This window comes from Lagopus muta, chromosome 4, assembly GCF_023343835.1.
Source record: "Lagopus muta isolate bLagMut1 chromosome 4, bLagMut1 primary, whole genome shotgun sequence".
Taxonomy (NCBI): Eukaryota; Metazoa; Chordata; class Aves; order Galliformes; family Phasianidae; genus Lagopus; species Lagopus muta.
The window spans coordinates 49,538,189-49,558,854 of NC_064436.1; the positions used below are offsets into that span (position 1 = coordinate 49,538,189).

Here is a 20,666-nt window from a genome sequence, read left to right on the forward strand (position 1 = left end):
TAAACCTCAGTTGCTTAACACAAAGGTAACCACAAAAACCTACTTCAGCACTGGAAATGTAAATTCGTACTCTGAACATGGAAGCATTAATTTCTTACGGCATTTTTGCAAGATTTGCAGTGTGAAGCATGAGCTGAATACTACAGAATTCTTTTTTTTTTTTCTTTTTTCCCCAACTGGTACTCTTATCAGCTCTATATAAATCCTAATTTTCTTTCTTATTCCAAACTACTAGGGTTTACAGCTGCTCTTTAACAGGTTTGGCATATCTTACTGCAGCAAGAATCCAGCTGTGCCATACCACATCCTCAGACAAATGTGCACAAGCTAAGGCTATCCAAACAGAAATGTGCACAAGCTGAAACCATCACATTAAGTTCACATGGAGCTTGGCAAGCTGAGACAAGAGTTATTCCTAAATTTTTTTTTCGATTCTCATCTTCTAAAATTCAAGATGAAAACCATGGTTGAAAGCACTACAGAAACCAGAGTATCACCATGATAACAGATCAGATTCTCTTCCAACAATTTGATTTAGTTCTCTGTAGTCTATATACAGATGCTGCCATCTTTTTAATGACTGGCATGAGTTATGCCTTTTGACACACTTTCTCAGTCATATGTGAAGTGTCTTCCCTTTTTTTTATCTCTCTTTGTTCTTACTAAATAATGCCTTTTTTTTTTTTTTTTTTAATGAGCAGTTACTCTTAAATTTCAGCTGTGTACTGAGTAGTCACATATTTTAATTAGCAATTACAAAAGTAGTTATATTCCTGTCAGATCAGAATAATTCCCAAATCCTGACCAGAAAAGTTTGATTCCCTGGTGCATATTAGATATAGTAAAGTGTTCAGAATATCCTTTGGGGTCCTATTTTCATTTCCTTCTCTAACACATTCTTGTACACATACATTCATTATACCAACGGGCTTGAACTTTGTGCCCATGGTTGGTGTATTAGATATATCTTCTGTTGGATGTTCACTTGGAAAATGAACAGGAAGTCATTTTCATTTCAAGTCCATAAGTACTGTAACAGTTGAAGGCTCTGACTCAAATTCAGAGGCAGATTCAGACAGAACAGTAAAATGGCTCTGAACACAGAATGGGACACACTATGTGTCTTTCCCAAGTGGCAGCAGTTTTCAGATGAATGTAGCAGTGATAGCTGCTGGTAAGTTTATGGCTGCAGATAGTTTATGGCTGTGAACTGCAGTGACTCAAGAAGCAGTTCATACCGCTTTTTGTGTTTTCTTTGCAAGAAAGCCACCACAACTGTGCAGCTGCTATTATGGTTTCTGCTCCAGAGGAAAAACAATTTGTTAAGGTTTTACTAGTGTTGGTCCACTTAGACCGCATTTTTAGAGGGGATTTCCCAAAGTATTTGCAAATTATGTTGCTACCAGAGATTGCATAATAGTCAAACACAATGAAATTCAGCAGACCTTTGTCTTATTAATTTGTGTGATTACTTAGGATGTACTGGTTTTATTCCACAGATCCAATTTTTGGCCTAATTCAAATGACTTTATCAGTCAGTGTTGTCATTAACAATTCAGTGGTTCAGACATTAATCTTCTATTTTTAGATATTTTCTTTCAGCCTAATCCTGTTAACATTCCAATTGATCTCCTTTCATTTCATAGTTACTGTAAGATACTAGTCCATATTCTAGTTAAATGTAAAATAATCCTTATCCCCTCCATTTCAGAGTTCATTCCTCCATTTCCTGGTTTGGAAAACATCACTGGCCAGCTACGATCTGGCAGCATTATAGCAATCCTTTGTGATCATTTCCCCTGACTGATGGCTGGTATCTAAAAGTCTGTGTTGGTGAGTTGATGCTTCAAGAGCACAAAAGCCCTCCTCTGGCAGCTTCAGTAGAATTCCTACTTTTGACAAAGCCGTATTTTTCCTGTAAGCCCTGACAGCTTAGGTTATGGTCAGATGTTCATTAAGCTTGTATCTGCACAATAAGAAAATCTAGCAGCATAACTTTGGTTCACTTGTGATGAAATGACTACATTTCTCTTACATTAACCTGAGCACACAATACAAGCTTTGTATCAGCTAATTTGCAGGCTTGCTGCCTAATATCCCAGAGTACTTTGTAATTGTCCAGTGTGCTGTGAGATGCCATCCCAGCTAGGAATGTCTGTGAGCAACTCTTCTGAGGATTCGTCTTCCTTTTCCAAAATTAGATGCCTCTTTCTAATTTAAAGTATTGCTAAAAAGAGGCATTGCTGCCAAAAGGCAAATCATACCTTGATACTACCACAAGGGAAAAAGACTTTATAGTCTTTTTCTTTCCACTTACTGGATGCCATTTTCAGGCCATGATACAGATGAGTTCCAAGTAGCTCTTCAGCATCAAAATTTGCAGTTGAATTTCTTGCAGATTCCTTCTGGGAACAGCATTATGTGGACTGCTTAAAGGAAAAGAGAAAGCAGACAGAAAAGTTAAGAGGACTTGCCCAATTTTCTAGGTCATTTTTCAGATCCTGTATGAATTGCAGCTGAAGAATTTCCATTCCACATGGTATCTGGGTGGGAGCGATACAATGCCTAGCGGCACAAGTCAGGCAGCAAAGATGAGAAGAACATCAGCAGGAGTGCTTCACAATGGGAAAGGTAATGCTTTGGATATCTGTAACAAATTCATTCACTGTTTGTCAAGTTAGCTCACCAGCATGAATCCTGCTTTTCCACTGCTTATTAGGGTTAAACAGCAGAAAGCTAGCCCTGTGATTCTACCTTCAGTCAACAGATCTAGAGAATGACATACTGAGTTTTGCTCAACTCCTACCCTCCTCTATTGTACAGGGTTATTGGTGGAAGGAACATTGCCATCTTCTGCCCTTCAATCAGAGTCATCTTTGTATTCTTGCTTGGCAGTGGGCAGTACAGTTATTTCTACTGTGCTAAAATCAATGGATTTACAATTTTGTTGTTGTTACTAGCCAATCTTGAATGCACCTCATGCCTTTCTTCATAAAGTCATTACTGGTAGCCTAAATCATCACTGTTTTCATTGTAGTTTTCCTGCCAGGAAGGACACTTCACAGAGTGAGTCTGAACACAGCCTCCCTATCAGAATCTCGTTTTATTGCTGTGTCGTGCACTAAATTTCTGAGTGTGAGGGGGAGCAGATGGCTGAAACCTGGGAGTGGGAAGCTGAGATAGAATCACTGCCTGCTATGGCTTGTTCATTTGCCCGTGGGAACCAGGAGGGCCAAATTCAGAGGGATGCACTGAGGGATGCTGACAGAATGTTTTATGTAAAATACTTAGCTGCTTTCTGCCTACAAATAGTATACATGTACTTGTTGATTTGAAAGCAATAACCTTATGCATTGTTTCTCTTGCTCCTGGTCTGTACTTTATGTAGCTCCTATTGCCTGCTCCTCTTCCTTAACAGTTCATACTCAGATGTTTCATTACCTGAAAATCACTCTCCAACAATCCATCCCTCATTAGGTTCACTAGCTTACCATCTTTTCAAGAATGCAATGGAAACATATTTGTTAAACAAAGAAAAATAATCAGATTTTATTGTCAAAAAGGCAGTGCAAATAGTACAGAATGCAATACTGAAAAAGGCTAGCTTTTTACTGGGACCAGTTATGTAAAACTATTTACAGATATGTAGAGCTTTGCAGTAGTAATGTGAGGGGGAGAAAAATGGAGCAGGGAGGGGTGTGAGCATTTGCATCCCACCTAGAATGCTGCCTGGCTGGAATGCTGCATGCATGCATGCCTTATCAAGAGACGATTTCAAGAGATTACAATGTGATACGTGTTCCTGGATGGGATGGTGTGAGAAATGAGCCAGAAAGACGCAAAGCACAGAGTTTGAAGGAAGCTGCATTTGGTTCAAAGCAGTAGAGGAAGTCATCTCACATGTAGCTCTAAATGCCATCATTCCATAGCGTTTTCTTGCAGTTTGCTCGGTCTCCATCTCCATCAGTTCCTGCCTCTCCTTTGCAGCACTTTTGCAAGTTCATGCTATTATAGACAAGGCACCTGAGCCATCTGGTTTATCCCTTCCCATTTTACGACTGTACAAGTTTGCCATGGATCAGTCACTACGAGACTCTCTTCCTAATTCTACCAGTTCCCCTAAGTGTGCTTTCCATCCATTTAGCAGCGTCAGTTTAGCTTTACTCACAAGCAAGAAAATAGAAGTATTAAGCATTTCTGCTTCAGCTTGACAATAGGAACCTTTCTCTCCACTACTTATGATTCGCCATTGCTCTGTTGTTGAGCCAGGACTAATATGGTAAGCTGTGTCTGGTTTGGGGATTTCAGGTCTCAGCTCCATTTTCTAGAGCATTGACTGGCTCTAGGTGTTAGATTGGGGGGGCATACAGGTAGGCAAGGCTCTTAATGGTGTTGGGAAATTGTCTCTGCTTGCTTCTGGGATGGCTCATTCCTGAGATTTTTTTCTGTGGTGGTCTAACCTTGTGTCTGTGCCTCTGTTCACTTGCAGTATTGCAAGGTTTACGAGGGCCAGACCTGCAATGGGCATGGGCACCTGGGCTGTGTGTTAGGGACGTGGCTTTGCACACCAAGGATTGCTGGTAGTGCAAAACTGCCAGCTGGTGCTGTGCCTGATGCTGGAAATAGTGATGTGGGCTTGGCACACAGTGCTAGGAAAAAGTGCTCAGAAGAAAATAAACGGCATCCCCATTGCAGTAAAAGAAGGCTTGAGCTCCTCGTGAGAGCAGAGAACCGTGATGAGCCAAGGCTGTCCTCCCGTGTGAGCCGTGTCAGATCGCAGGAGGTTTTTGTGCTATGGGGAGTTACGGAGCTGGGAGAAATTGCAGCCTCTATCCAGCCCTCCTTTCTCATTGCAATTGCAACTTGATCCATACTGGCCCGAGGCAAGTAATCTGCCCTGGATTACAAGATTTCCTTCCCTATGGATTACAAGATTTCCTTCCCTATGAGATCCCTGTTGCGTTATGGAATGGTATCGCTGTCCCCAGGGCAAGACTTGCTCCTGACCCTCGCACGGCAGCACGGCATTGCCGCTCTACGGCTGCATGAGGGTGCCCGACTGGCTGACGTTGGAAACCACCGTCTCAAGTTCTCCCTTCTGCGTTCCACAGCTTCTAAAGACGTTATTTTAAGGGAATGGCTGCAGAGAAGCCTTCTGAATCACGAGCATCCAAACAAGCTTTGAGCGACGAACTGCATCACAAATTCCCTCACTCTTCAGGGAGGTGAAAAGGGGGGGGGGGGGGGGGGGGCAACGGGGCCGGACGGCGCCGTGAGGGGCGGTGCGGGGGGCGGGAGCCGGGAGCAGCTCGGCACCGCCCCGGCCGTCCGCCGCCGCCGGGAGCCGGCAGATCCGGGTCTCGTGGCGGCTGACGTGTGAGCCGGCCCCAAGCAGCGGGGCCGAGCCGCGGGGCCGCCTCAGCGAGTCCGCCCGCCCCGTCCGCGCAGCGCCCCGCGGCCCTCTCTCCCTCCGCAGCCCCGCGACGGCGGCCGGAGCACGGTGAGCGGGGAGGGGGGCGCCGCGGCCGCGGGGGGAGAGGGAGGGCCGCTGCCGGGCACGGCCGGGCGGGTCTCCGCGGACAGCCCGCTTCCCGGCCGTCCCTCCGTCCTGCAGGCGCGGAGCGGCCTGAGCCGCGGCCCGGGCGGCCCCAGTTGCCCCGAGGCCGGTGGAGTCCGAGACCGACTCAGCTGCCGGGCGCCTCGCCGGGTACCGGCCCGCCGAACGGCCGGCGCTCGCCCTTCGCGGGCGTTCGGCTGCGTGTCTGGTGGCGTTCGCTCGGCTGTTTTCGGTTGTTGGGGTTGTGAGCGCGAAGTCACACGCTTGTGGCTTTTTGGAGGATCTCAGAGTCAACCGAAGGTTCTGTTTTTCTGTCCGTAAAGGAGCTGGGAGTGACACGCTGACGGGATATGCGCTTCCCTTGCTGAGAAGCAGGCTGAGGGGAGAAAGCGGACGGCGTCCTGTAAAACAGAGCCTCCAAATGACAGCGTTGCGCTGCCGTTAGCTTCCTACGGGCAGGGTTCCGGGCGGGAGCCCTCGCCCGTGTGCCTCTGGGGCCGGTTGGTAGCGGGTTGCGGCGGGGCAGAGCGTTGCTGGCCTGGGCGCCCCGGGGAGCGCCGCGGCAGTTTCTCCCTGGCTGTCCCAGCGCCGCTGCCGACTGTCCTGCCCAGGTTCAGCCTCTGCCCTCCCCAAGAGCTCGGACCTCGGCGTGTGACCTGCCCCGGGATCGGCAAACACCTGTTCTCCTGGCCCGCGGTCAGGACTGCCTTTAGGCTGTATGCTTAGTGGTGTAGGCAGTGTTTGCATTATGCGCTGGTAAACATCCTTGTCTTGAGAAGTTATGAAAACTCATTGTGGTTTTTTAGCATCCAGCTTTTAAAATAACGCATTATGTTAATGTTAACGTGCCCACTGGGCAAGTTGCCTATCTGCAATGAGCTCAATGGGTCACTTGTAAGAAGTCTTTCATGCTCAGCTCTTACAGTTCTGTTGACCTTTACTTGCTTCTGTTACTTTCAAAAGACATCAGAAAGAAAATCTTTAGTCTCATTTTGATTTTTTTTTTAGCTGATTTCTTCCTGTCTGTAGCAACAGAGAATAATGTCCCTGACAGTTCTATCTCATTCTTCATATCCTTATGACCTGTCCAGATGAGAGAAATCAAACTATTGTTGTTACTGATTTTTTTTATTTTTTTTTTAAGAAGTGACCCTGTCATTGGCAGTGCAGCTCAAAACAATAGGAGCAGCTGGCAGAAAATAGTGGCTGTAACGGTTGGCAGCACAGCAGTCACTTCAGTCTTTCTCATGCCACTGGGGTAGGCAAATCTGAGCTCTGTTTGGCTCTGTTGCCCCTTTCTTTAAAATGTGAGATTTGCTTTTCTTGCCTAACCCCAGCATAGCACAGAGTTCTGTGTTTTAATTGGTTTAAGATCATTTTGCATAAGACACAATACTAGTGTGAGGGCTTGGTGGATGTGCTGTTGGCCCTCTTGCAGATTATTGGGCCACATGCATCTCTGACAAGCAGGAAAGACCCTGATGTGCTCAGGGCCATAAGCAAAAAGGGTCCATTTCCAAACTGAGATTGTAGCAGGAGCCTTTCTATTGTCCTGGTTGGAACATTTTTTAGCCTAGCTGGCTACAAAAATAAATATTATGAATATGGTTCCAGGGGATTTTGTATGTTGCTGTTGTGGCACTTTCGCAGCACGTTACTGAAGTCACGCATTTAGTCTGTTAAATCCCAAGTGCATGACGCAGTTATTTTGTGCTGCATTCTGCAGTCCACGTTCTTCCTTCTTTCTAAAAGAAGTTAAGAAAAACATATTTTTCATTAGAGAAGTCATCTACAGAATACAATTTAAAAGTACATGATAGTTTTAATTCCTCTGTAACTGTCCAATCTGCTTTCAAAAGTTTAATATTTGGGTTTAGAGAAAGTTGGTTTCAAATTGACTTCTTGTTTCGTTATTAACCTCTCATTTTCTGCTTTCATATATTTAGGCTTTAGAATTAGTGATGTGTGAATGTTATTTGCATAACAGATGTGTAATAAAACAAAGTCTGTTTTATGTTTCAGAATTTTCCCTCCCAGATATTTTAGGTACTTGACACATACTCTTAAAGGCCAAATTTTGTCTCAGTTGACTTCATCATAGCAGAGTCTTTGCAGAAATTCAGGCCAGTGTAGTGGAAGTAGCAAAATCTTTCTATTCTCTATAAGCATGTATGAATGGAGGTGTCTGGTGCTCTGATAACACCAGGGATGAGATCCTTATGCTGTATGTTTTGAACATTTATCAGGTTTCTTTTCACAACAGATGTAGAAATATTTTGGCAGATGCACTTGTGCATAGACAAATTGATGTCATCTGCCCATATTCTGCTTGGGAAGCAAATTAGAGAGCCTGCTTTGCATACTCTTCTACACTGTCACGCTTGATGTTAAGCATTCTTTCTGTTCTTACTTCCTAGATTTGATTTATTAATACATGAAGACCCTATCTGGTCATTGATGAAGCATCTGCAAGATGCTGAGGAGTGCTTCTTGGAAGATCCGAGTGCTCCTAAATCCCCTCTGAGTGCAGTGGAAGCTGAGAGAACTTTTTAAGGTTATATACTGCACAGCCAAATCTTGCACTCCTTGTTCAGTTTAAAAACAAACCACAAAACAGAAGAAAGAACAGTTTTCCCAGAATAGCTCCTTCAGCTTGCAGGCTTTGACTCACCGACAGCTAGCTTCCCAAGTTCCCAAGGAGCCTTAATTGAAGAAAGACTCAACTCCTTGTTATGTAGGAATATAAGCGTGTATATGAGGAGGATCAGGCTGTGTTAGTCTTCTTTCTGCCAGACCTTGGCAGCGGTACAGTGGATGTTCATGGCCCTCTTTGCATCCCAGCACCTATCTCGTGGCATTGGCATGGGCAAGAAGCAGCTCCTTAGCAGTGATTGATTCAGCTTTTTATGAGAGATCTGAAGATGTTCAGGAAGCAGGCCCTGGTGTGATTGAATGGTTGTACGTTTGCATGGTTGTTAGTTGATCAAACGCGCTTTGGAGGCTTTAGTTACATTGTCTAGCTGGTATTTTTAGAGATAATGGAACAAATTAGTCCCATTTGGGTGGGAAAAGATAGAGTTACACTTGATAAAAGTTTTCCTCATTAAGATTAATTCTTCGGCAGCTCTGCATGCGTTAAAACCTGTGGTTTTCTAGTGCTAAATATAGTTTAATTCTTACTTTACACAGCTGATAGACCAATGTCATATCCAAAGCACTAAGCTGTCCTAGGGAAGAAATGATTTTATCAAAAGAAACAGAAACGCTGTACAAAAATGTAGTCCCAGCCTTTAGTATGAGAGAAGCAGTTGCAATGTTTGGTTTGTCAAATTGTTGTCAATACAGTAACAGAGTTTTGTTCTTCTTTTGTTCATTGGTATATCTTCATGTATGTGTTGCTGTTTAATCATATTTTTGGTAAGACATTATTTTTGAAGAACTTGATAAGGTACTCTGTCAGTTTTCATATGTAAAAAGTTGGTAAAAGGAAAAGAAAAACCAACTTTGAATAAAATTACATGAAGATGTGAAGAAAAGTTTGGTGTCAGCTCTTCGAACAGTTGGTAACCATTTGTGGAACAAAGCTTCCCAGTGTGAGTCATGGCTTCAATGAGAACACTTCTGCCAGTGGTTGCAGCATGGTTAGGGGCTCACCACCTTCATATTCCTTGATATAGACATCTTCTGGGACACAGGGGTCACTGTATGCTTCACTTTCAAGTTTGTATGTAGAGCAGTTGTGTCCAAAGATTGAAAAATACCTTCTTTCCTGGGGGAAAACTTTGGAGACGAAGATGCTATGATTTTATGATTGTGATACGTTTTTCAAAGCAACTAATTGCAGTCTTGTCAATAGTGCCATGGATTTTCCTTATGCAATTTAACAGATTTTAAAATCTGTTCCTTGTAGGTGCTGAGTAGACATGTATCATTTGCATAGCACTTTCCTTTTGATGATGTAGATTGGGCAGTGAGTCTGCTGAATGGGTATTAAATGGCTTTGGGATTAAAAATTGGGTCTTCTGTTTGCTAAACATACGTAAATAACAAAGCCCAGAAATCCTGTTTATTGTTACAGCTTCCTTCTGGTATAAGTGCTCATTAAAAGGCTCTATTTTATGAGCTCAAACCGTTTGCTTCAGGTATGTAGAAAACCTGATTCAACTTCTGTGTAAGGCAAAGACAGGCATCCGCCAGCTTCAGATAAAATTTGATCTGGCCTAGAGGGGTTGGGAGCAGGGCTGCCAGGGAATAGAGCTGCTTTCATCTGAAAATTGAAAATCCTGCTATCTTTCTCAGCATGCTGCTACCCTGCTAAATCTGTTTTCTCAGTGGCAAGTTATTAGAAACATATGTCATCTCTGGAGAAAAAACATAATGAAAATATTCCGGAGAATTTCAGTATAATTTTTGTGTTTGTGTGGGATAGGAGTAATATTAAGGTACAATGCATTTCTACAGTTCTAAGGAGTTAGTAAGGCATTTCTTAATCTAAATAATTACGCTCTTAAGAAGCAAGTCTCAAAAAAACTTAATCACTTATGCTTTAGGGCTGCACTTTCTGCCTCGGTACAGAGGAAATACTGTCATTTTTATTTTTTTTTTATTGCATTTTTGTAAAGGAGTGGATAAGAGATTTTTTTAATCTTTATTTTTCCAGAGAGATGGCATGTCTAAAAAATTCTCTATTACTGAGCCTCTGAAAAGAGTTATGTCAGACAAATGAGTTATCTCAGGCCATCTGAGCTGCAGTGGCTGTCTGGGTGCCCGTGGCACTTCTGAATGAAGTCTCAGCTCAACTTTTCTCTTTGACAGACTCAGCAAAGTCCCGTTGGCTTACAGGTCCCACAGGCTCAGAGCCTGTGTGAGAGCAGCTGCCACAGCTCAGCTGCTGCGTGGTGGCTTTGTTACACTGCAGTGATTTGCTCAGGAATTGGCACCTTGAGCCTCACTGAAGGAGTTCTACAATTGCATCTACGTTGTGCTCCTAAATTGCTCGGGAACATTTGAATGCATTAATCAGAATCTTGATTCATAAACACTGGAACGAGAGCAGGGATGTTTTATGAATAGGTTACGTAGTTTGTTAGTGGAACATGTTCCATATACCCATTCTTGCCTCCCTGCAGAAGTCTGCTCCCTGGAATGCCAGCGTCCCTCCATGCGTGGCCGTGTGTTTGGATGGAGTCTGCCTGTGTGCAGCAGTGTCAGCTGCCAGCCCTCCTCACATGGCACGGGGCAGCAATGCTCTCCATGGGGCTGCAGGTTCGGTGCTCGTACAGCCCCAGTGCTGAATTTAGGAGACTGAGGAGTGAGAGAAGGAATGTCAGCAGAAGCTGCAGATAGTCTGCAGTGCTGGAGAAATGAACCAAGAGCAGGAAAGTAAGCACATTTGCCTTATAGCTGGATCTTACAGTTACCACTTGAGTGAAAAATTCCATTAAGGTCAATAGGACTTCTTAACCTTACAGAGGACCACAGGAGAGGGCTCCTGATTTGCGCTGTGAACTAGTTAAATGGAATAGCTTAGTAATTTTAGAGGATTGCTCACCCTTTTGCATTAGCAGAGATTAAATTTCCTTTGGTCATTTGGTGTAATATAAATAATTTCTTTGTCCTAGACCACTGTCAGAGTTTCTACTTTAGAAAAAAATGCTGAAGTGAAGCTGAGGCATTTGCTTAGCAGAAACTGTTATTCTTGGACAATGTTCTGTGCCACTGACATCGTCTCTTAATTAGCTTTCGTGTTGCAAAAAACTTCTTTCAGAAAAATGTCATCCTTTTAACAAAAGGATGACCGAATGCTGACAGCTGGAGTTAGGCAATAACGTTCTGCATCAAATATTAGTAAATGAATTCTAAAATAGCTGGACTGCTTTTTTGGTCCATGAGTGGATGTGCATAATTAGCTCCTTTTCAAGTGCTTTAGCCAGAAGAAATGTGAAGCCACCTGCACAGGAATAAGTAAATAGCTTTTGAAATCTTGATGTGTCTTGCTTAGCTTCCTTGGGGGGAGTTGGTTTTGGTCACTGACTGCAACCTGATGGCGCTGAAGTCTGAAATCTCCCTCCCTCCAGGTAATGGGGACTGGCCATGAAGAGGACAGCAGGGACCAGTACTGCAGTGGTGGTTTGAGTGTGTGAATTCTTTGTCTCTAAGCCTTATGCTTGACACTGAATAGCTTTAATTAAACCAGATGCAGCATCTATGCCATCTTCTGCAGCTCCCTAGTGTACTGTTCTGCATTGAGCTGAGGCTCTAGGGGACACTCTTAGCCTTGGTCAGCTTTGTGTCATGGTCACAAGCAGGAAGCTTGCTGCCAGCTTTGTGTGAGATGCTGCCACCCTCGAAACAGGATGTGCACACCTCAGTGAGAAAAGAATCGTGATGTTTGCCTGTGAGAGGTCTTTGTCCATATCATAAGCATCTAAGTTCTTGTGTTCTTACTTTGCTGTTCTTAGTGCCAGTGCCGCTGTCTATCACCTGAACAATTGTTTTCCTGAGCTACTCAGAGCAAGTCTCAATGAACACATCACAGGTGGCCTAACAATGCTCCCTACATGATTGTCACACAGTGGTGGACCCGTGGGGATGAGGGATGCACCAGTGCTGCAGCAGTCCTGTGAGGCCATTGGGAAACCATTATAGAATCATAGAATATCTCAAGTTGAAAGGGACTCGTAAGGAGTGCCACTCCTGTTTCCACACAAAATTCAACCCCTATGTCTGAGAGCATTGTCTAAATGCTTCTTGAGGTCCAACAGTTTGCAGCCATGACCACTGCCCTGGGCAGCCTGTTCCATGCCCAGCCACCCTCTGGTGAAGAACCTTTTCCTGATATCCTGCCTGAACCTCCCCATCAGTAGGATGCTTAGCATTCGCTCCTCAGTTCTGAGTCTGTCCCTGCTCAGAGGCTCTTTCTCTGATTTATGTTCATCCCTGTATCATCCTTCAGTAGCTGGGTTGGCATTTCTTAGTTTCTTTGGGTTTGCTTCTACTTTAAACAAGTTGTTTTATAGTAAATTAGCATTTGTAAGAAGCGCCAGATGGATGGCACTGGAAAATTACTTCCTAATTTACTTAAATGCCAAATCATTTCTGAGACAGTAGGAAAGTTACCCACTGGTATGCCTGGAGGAAGACGTGTTTGAGTGAGCAGTTCTGTGGGGCTCCTGCTGGCTTTGGTGTCTGTTGGAACCAACCAGACCAGCAACAGCTGTGTGCATGGTTCTTTTCCATGAGAAGAGGAACTGGCTTGGCTGCATTGAAAAGTTCATCTTGGATCTCGTTAATTATCCTGAGAAAATTTGCAGCACAAAAATATATTTGCCAACTCATTAGGCTACGGCTGGAAGTCCAGGGAGACATGCTGATGCTTTCAACTACAAAATCAGCTTCATTCTCCCTACCCCCTGGAATTGAAAGGAAAGCGACTGAAGAGAATTGCTTCTGAAGTGTTGCTGTGTCTAGGAACTCTCTCTGGGTATTGTATTGGCTGACAAAGTCATTGCAGCTCCTTTCACTAGAGGAGCTAAATGGATGATCTATTCTGGCACAATTGTTGGAGAAAGCTGTAATTGAAGCCACACGTCACAGTGGCAGCCCCCACACTGACATCCAGCTGTTCTGCTGCTGTGCCCATGCAGCCAGCTGGTTCTCGTCCTGAAAACTCAGTTTAATGCCCAGGAATAGACCTGGTAGAAGAAGATCATCAGTATCTCTCTAGGGTTCCATGACCTTCAAGGGCCACTAGATCCTGGTTCAGTGAAGTCAGTGGGAGTGCCAGCATTTGCATCAATAAAAGTGGGGTGTAGCTGTGAGCTTGTTGAAGAGGTGATGCTACAGAGTTTTCCTTGTACTGTTAATGAAATGTTAATGGCCTGCAGCCATCCCGCCCTGGTAATGCCCAATCTTGGAAGTTAAGCAGGGTTAGGCCTGGTTAGTACTTGGATGGGAGACCTGTTGGGAATACTGGGTGCTGTAGGCTTACAGACTGGAAGGAGCAGTCCTTGAGAGTAGCTCTGCAGAGAAGGATCTGGGGGTCCTGATGGATGAAAAACTTAAAATGAGCCAGCAATGTGCTCTCACAGTTCAAAAAAGCAAATGGCATCCTGGGTTCCATCAGGAGAGGGGTGGTCAGCAGGGACAGGGAGGTGATTGTCCCTTTCTACTCTGCTCTTGTGAGGCCCCATCTGGAGTACTGTGTCCAGGTCTGGAGCCCCCAGTACAAGAAAGACAGAGAGCTGTTGGAGAGGGTCCAGAGGAGAGCCACAAAGATGACTGGGGGACTGGAGCACCTCCCCTATGAAGACAGGCTGAGGGAGCTGGACTTGTTCAGCTTTTTTTTTTCAGTACCCAAAGGGAACCTATAAACAGGAGGGGAATCAGCTCTTTGAAAAGGTAGATAACTGCAGGACAAGGGGAAATGGTTTGAAGTTGAGGGAGGGAAAATTTAGGTTGGATGCCAGGGGGAAATTCTTTGCAGAGAGAGTGGTGAGGTGCTGGAACAGGCTGCCCAGAGAGGCTGTGGATGCCCCATCCCTGGAGGTGTTCAAGGCCAGGTTGGATGGGGCCCTGAGCAGCCTGGTCAAGTATTAAATGTGGAGGTTGGTGGCCCTGCATGTGGGGGGGTTGGAGATTCATGATCCTTGAGGTCTCTTCCAACCCTGGCCATTCTGTGATTCTGTGAAAGGGCTTTATAAAAATATAAAAATATGGTAATACTAACCATTATAAAAATGCCAAATGGAGTGTTGCAGTGCTTCAGACTTGAGTACCGTGAGGGAATATTTATTTGCACGATTCAAATTATAGTGATAGAGGAGTGCAGATGACTGGAATGTTTTAATTAGTATCAATTTGTATACAAATTCCTTGTTACAGAGCCTATTTTTAGCCTTGTGTGAACTACGGAAGTTGCTTTGTGGAGGAAATCTCCTTCGGAGTCCTCAGGCTCACTTCTGCCAGTCCTGTAACCTCAGCAGTTTAATGCTGATGGCTGAGGGGTACAGGCCAATTCGTTCTGGTATGTTAGTGGAATGTCCTCTGTATTGCATGAGGTGTATGTAGCCATTGATTTCTGGCAGAATTGCATTGGTTTATTTTAAAGCGCTGCACATGTTCTTGTTTTCTACCTATGTCTCTAGTTCCTTTTCTGATGTTTCATCCCTATTCAAATACAAATGCTTTTGTTTTCTTACGCTGTCCAAGCTTTATCCTGTGTTTAGTTATTTGCTTCCTTTGCTTTTTTAATAGCTTGGTTATCATTTCTGCCTTATTCCTCCTCTGTATTGCCCTGGTGATAGGAAATTTGTTCTACTTCTGGTGGTAGTAATAGAGAAGCTAGAAATTCCACAGAGTTGTGTGAAGGTGAAATCAGCCATGTCCTTATCTTCAGTTTGTTTATTTGAGAGAGAAACCCCCCAAATCTGTGTCTGTCGTTTTTCTTCTCTGTGCTCTAATCGAGTTTGAAGAGAAACTTGATGCAGAAATCAATGGATAAAATTCCCTGCCCTTTCTTACACACAAGAAGTTGTGCAGCCGGAATAATAGGAAGTTAAATAACAGATCAGTGAGTTGACCGTAAGTAGTTCATCAGAAGGCTAACAAAGAACAGGGGATCTATGGGAGGGTGGATGTGCATGTACAAATAGTAAAGAAGATGGAAATCAACAGGGAAAAGTGCTATATGTTTAACAAACACAGAGAAGAGTTCAGCTTCTATTTGCTGGGCTTGAATGTGTAGGCTTCTTTGTTGGTTGGCCACTAATGAGCAATATTTCAGCATTGCCATGCTGGAGGTACCTTTCTGTATTATTTTGCTATATGCCCACTTGATGTTGAATTGGGCTTCATGTAACCAGGCAGGGCTGGGTGAGCCCCAGTCCCTAGGAGAGGCAGAGTTTGAAACAGGTTTTGGAGTAGCCACTTGTACGAGAGGCTGAACCACTGCGTTTTGGCATGCCTGGCAATGAGACAATTGAGGTGCTTCTGTGTGCTTATGGTACCCAAGGGACAGAGCGGCCAGCAGAAGGAAGAGCCCTAGAAAAGCAGTGATCAGGAATGTGCTGTGAAGAAAATAACTGCAGAAAGCATAAGAGGCTATAGGGATCATGGATATCAAGATGGCTTAGGTGCATGTGAGAAGGCAAATCCTTCCTATGGAAACACAGATCCTTTAGGAGAACGTGGAAAAGAATGGGAGAGAGGGTTTCTGCCTGTGACAGTGAGATAAAAATGGATATTTTATCTTTCAGTGAGTGAATTGTTCTGGCTTTGTGTGTTACTTTTGCTCATTTTAGCCCTTCATCATTCTTCAGAATGCCTGCAGAGCCTCAACATGTCATGTGCTTTTTTCTAAATTTTTCTTTCAATTTTTGTACATATTTCCATTTCTTCTGCTATACTTTGCTAAAGCTGAACCCAGCAGCAAAATTAAGTGTCTGGCTTGGTAGAAATATTTGACAACTGTGCTTGGAGTTATTGCAGTTGTCTGTAAAAGAGCGTCAGGGAGCTGAATATAGGGAATTCTGTTTCTCTTTAAAGTAAGTGGAAAGATTCTGTTACTTGTCTGCTGCATGGAGGTATTTTGCTCCCAATGACTTCTAGCCTTCAGTTTAGCAGCACAGCAAAAATAGTTCGTGGAGAGGAAATCTTCAGTCATTCTTTTGTATTGTGTGTGTGATTTTAAGAGTGCTTGGATCCAGGAAAGATAAGAGTTAATGAGCAGAAAGCTTTGATATGAAGATGCCAGGTTTGATCCGTGACAGATGTGCAGCAGCTCTGAGTATGTGTTGTATATAGCAAGTGTCTCTTCAGATGATGTTCTTATACACTCCTTTCTGCCAAGGAATAGAGCTCACCAACACCTGTACCTTGACTGTCTCATTAATCAGCGTAGAATTGGAGTCACATTGGAGGCAACCACATGAAGAGTGGACAAAATGTCTTGTTGGCTGTCATGCTAAAAAAGGAATTTTGTTTTGTAATGGTGAGGGTGGAGAGAGGTGGAGTATAACTTCTGTCTCCCAGAGCTCCCCAGCTGCATGCTATTTGCTCAGGAGACGTGTTGCTGAGTTGGGAAATAATGTATAGTCATTACAATAATTTAAAGTACAGAAGAGTCTCCAGGTACAAAAAAAACCAAACCAAACCAAACAACCCACAACAATTAGATTGTATCTATAAAGATTGTTTTTTTGATATTAGGATGTGTAAAATGCAGTGTACTGCTGTAGGGCATGGGTTGGGAAAGATGGTAGCAGAAAAACGATTTACAATAATCATACAGCTGGGAAGACTCTCATGATTTAAAACATTTTTCATTATGGCTTAATTGCCTACAATTTCAGATAGAAGGTGATGGGGGGGCTTGTAGTGTGAGCTATTTCTGTCTTAATTCATCAGAGACCGTTCTCCTCTTTGCTTCTGAGTTACAGTCATCCTGGCACTGACTACAGGATTTTAATTCCAATACTTCTGTTTATGATTGCTTCTGTGGGCCACTTTACACTTAAAGTTGTATTGATTCTTTGATGGTACTTCATATTCATCTGCATTTTTCTCTTCTTTTTGTATGTTTTCTGTCAGGTTGCTTAGTCTAGGGGCCACAGTATGTATCTTCTCGGTTGTTATCAGTGAGAGCTTTGCTGTATTTACCAAACAAATCTTCCAAATGCTTGTAAACCCAGAATTAAACACTGTGTAACCAATAATGTAGTGAAAGTAAAATACAATAATTTTAAGTAGGGTAAAAGTAACCTTCCTGGTCAGAGCACTTGCCTGTGGTTGGCGCTGTAGCTTCAAATTCCAAGAAGACCAAGGTTGCAACCAACAGGAAAAGATCCAAAAAATAAAGAAGGGTTTATTTTACTTTATGTGATAGATTATATGTAAAAGAGCTGTGTTTGCAGAAGGTGGAGAGCTGGTGTGACTCATAGCAAAGAGGTCAGAGCTGGGCAAAACGAGCTAGCAGCTGACGTGGGATGGGACAATTGAGGTACTGGAGGAGGCAGGAAGCACACAGCAGCTCTGGAACAGGATTTTGGTGTGAGTGGGCTGCCTGAGTGCTATAGAGCCAAGGAATCCTGCTCCAGGATAGGTAAAAAAGTCTCTTATTACCAAATCTCATGTAGGGTCACAAAACATTAATAAACTTAGATCTAATTACAGAGCTTAGTTGATACCTAGTACTTTGTGCATTCAAAGTGTATTACAAATAAGTTATTAAGCCAGAAAGGTTTTAATGAGGAACGTAGTCAGAAGTGTCATTTTAGGAGTGAAAATCATCGTACAGTGTGGAGTTTCTTTATATCTGGAGAGCTGTGTGTAAAATCTGTTTCCTCTAGTTCTTCATCAGGGGAAAAATAGTGTTTTTCTCACAATAGATGGCCTCCCTCATTCCTTTGCCACTAAGAATTTGTTATGGGCTTGGAGGACAGAAAGACAAAGAATGATTCCTTTAAGTGTCATTTGAAGGTGAGAAAGCTCATAAGGGAGATTGTGTTGGAAAGCTTGGAAGGCATTTTACTTGATGACATGTGTTCTGCTTTATTTTAGCTCATTAAGGTAATTTGTCATGTACAGCTCAGGTGCCTTCGGGTAAATTCCTTCTAGCACACTTCTACTTAAATTTGTGATGTTACATGACAGATTTCTCTTCCCCACTTATTGTCTAATCTTTCTCAGTTTATACTCTGCAAAGAACGCTGATTTGGTTTCACTGGTGAAGATTCTCATTTGATGTTTTGATTTCTCCTAGTTATATACAGATTAACACCTCTTCTCTCTTAATTGTTGTGCCATTACTATGTGTTACTCCTAAATTCTTCCAAGTGGGAATTAAATACTGTTTTGCAACTCTCATGGTTCCAGCACCTTATTTTAGGTGTCAGCGCTGTGTCCAGAAAAAGCATTTTGTGCTACTTAAAAATCAGTGCTTTTGCCTGTTCCTCATGCCAGAATAGTTTGATAAAGGCTGCTCTGGCTGATGTGACATGCTGTCCAGGGAACCGGGGCAATTAAAAATTTTCTTCTGCTATCACCATGCAGTTCCAGTGGTTCTGAGATAATGTCAGGGATGTTAGTGTAGTTGCTTCGTAACTAACTCAAAAAGAATCATTAGATCATCTCTCCTGCATAATGCAGAACATTGTATCTGAACCTGCTTGCTTCTGTACCTTTATTTGGCCGAAGCACATCTCTGTGTATCAAGAGATGGGAAGTCCACCTCTCTGGCATTTGTCACACTGATGGTTTACCCTAATGCTTAAAATGCATGGCTGCCCTGTCGTCTTAACTTGGTTCATTACAGCTTCCAGCCATTGGTTCTTTGTATGGCTTTGACTCCTTCATTGAAGAAATTTTCAATACTTATTTCTGTTTTTCTAATCAAAGGTGCATTTTTGTTACATACCCAAGTCATCTCTTGGTCATCTTCTCGATAAACTGTCAGGTTAACCTTTTTCATGACCTAGGCAAACAATCTTTCTTCCATTTCCTCAATAATTTTTTTGCTTATTTTCAGTATTCTTTTATAAAAAGTGGAGATGTAGTCAGGTAACCGTACTGAAGATGAGATTCTGTAATGCAGATATCTCTTACCTTCTTTTACTTACCTGGCCTTCTGCACTATGGCTGAGGAAAATATAGACGAGTGGCAAGCATTCACAGTGAATTAGGGGAAAAACATGTAAAATGTGTTTTCTTTTTCCACTACTTACCTCAGAGTGAAAGAACTACTCTAGTGATGCATTTTCTTCTATGGAGATTTCTTAAAGCCTTGTGGGTTGTCACTCTTTCTCCTAAGAAGATTAAAACATCAAAACACTTGTGTGGTTACCACACTAGGTTTTTGAAGGTGAAGTCTGCAGAGCATGTCTGCTTGTTCAGCACATGCTCATCGAATGGTTGGTGCTCTCATTAACTACTTATTTTAGGGAATGGACAGTGCTGATCTGCCCTCTGCTCCCACGTCTATTATGCCTGCTGGTTATCGCACAGTTAGGACCCCAGCATGTGCAGCACAAAGTCAGAATCTAGCTTTAGTTAAACAGTGTTTTAAAAGTATGACTTGTAGAAGCACAGAATAGTTTGGGTTGAAAGGAACCTATAAGGTAACCAAGTTCCAACCCCCTGCTATAGGCAAGGACACCTCCCACTAGACCAGGTTGCTCAAAGCCCCATCCATCCTGGCCATGAATGCTTCCAGGGAGGGAGCATCTCCACCATCACTGGGTTCCCATGTCTTAGCACCCTCCCCAGCTTTCCTGTAGGCCCCCTTCAGGTACTGGAAGGCTCCTATAAAGTCTCTCCAGAGCCTTCTCTTCTCTAGCTGAGGAGCCCCCAGCTCTCTCAGCCTGTCCCCTTGTGGGATATACTCCAGCTTTCTAATCATCTTTGTAGCCCTCCTCTGGACTTGATCCAACAGCTCAATGTCCTTCTGGTGCTGAGGCCCCAGAACTGGATGCAGCACTCCTGGTGGGGTCTCACAAGAGCAGAGCAGAGAGAATCACCTCCCTTAAGCTGCTGGTCACACTTCTCTTGGTGCAACCCAGGATACAGTTGGCCTTTTGGCTGCAAGCACACATTGCAGAACAGATCTAGTGCATCATAAGAGTCCTAATTAGACAGAAAACAATCTCTGATTTGGTCACAGGGTTAAAATTTCCTTCTGCTCAGCTACGCATTTTGAGCATCAATTAAATTACTGATGGAACTACTGGTGGACAGTAATGCTATACTTGTCCTGTTGCTGACATGTCTGGGGTAGAAGTGGTTTTAGCAGGGGGATAAACTGGAATGTCTTCCCCACCATGTCCATTTCTGCATCTTTTGAACTTTTTTTCTGTACTGCTGACTGAATGGCCTACTTCTTTGATCTAAAATTAGTGTGTACAGCTCCATTTCTAAAGCATTTCCAAGTATATCCACTTTTGCACCCCTGCCGCTCGCTTTCGTTATACAGTAAGAATGATTTCTCCCTCTAGCAAAGAAGTTACAGGATTTAAAATTATTTTACTGTACATTGATCCCAGGAGAGAATGCCAACAGTTTGTAAGGGGATTTGAGAGAAAAAATTCCTCCTGACTTTTCAGTTGGTATTTCTACA

General features: G+C 43.3%; 2 protein-coding genes and 1 pseudogene across 2 annotated transcripts in view; all 3 read left to right on the forward strand.

Moving 5' to 3' along the window:
• The window catches only part of RPL9 (ribosomal protein L9), a 93,515-nt gene that overhangs the window by 8,510 nt on the left and 64,339 nt on the right, over window positions 1-20,666 (forward strand). The gene's annotated exons all lie outside the window — the stretch shown is intronic.
• The window catches only part of SMIM14 (small integral membrane protein 14), a 39,212-nt gene continuing 23,872 nt past the window's right edge, over window positions 5,327-20,666 (forward strand). The window contains exon 1 of the mRNA XM_048942456.1: window positions 5,327-5,500. The gene's annotated coding sequence lies outside the window, so the exon portion shown is untranslated. The remainder of the gene's footprint in view (window positions 5,501-20,666) is intronic.
• Window positions 13,436-13,544, forward strand: LOC125692782 (5S ribosomal RNA; annotated as a pseudogene).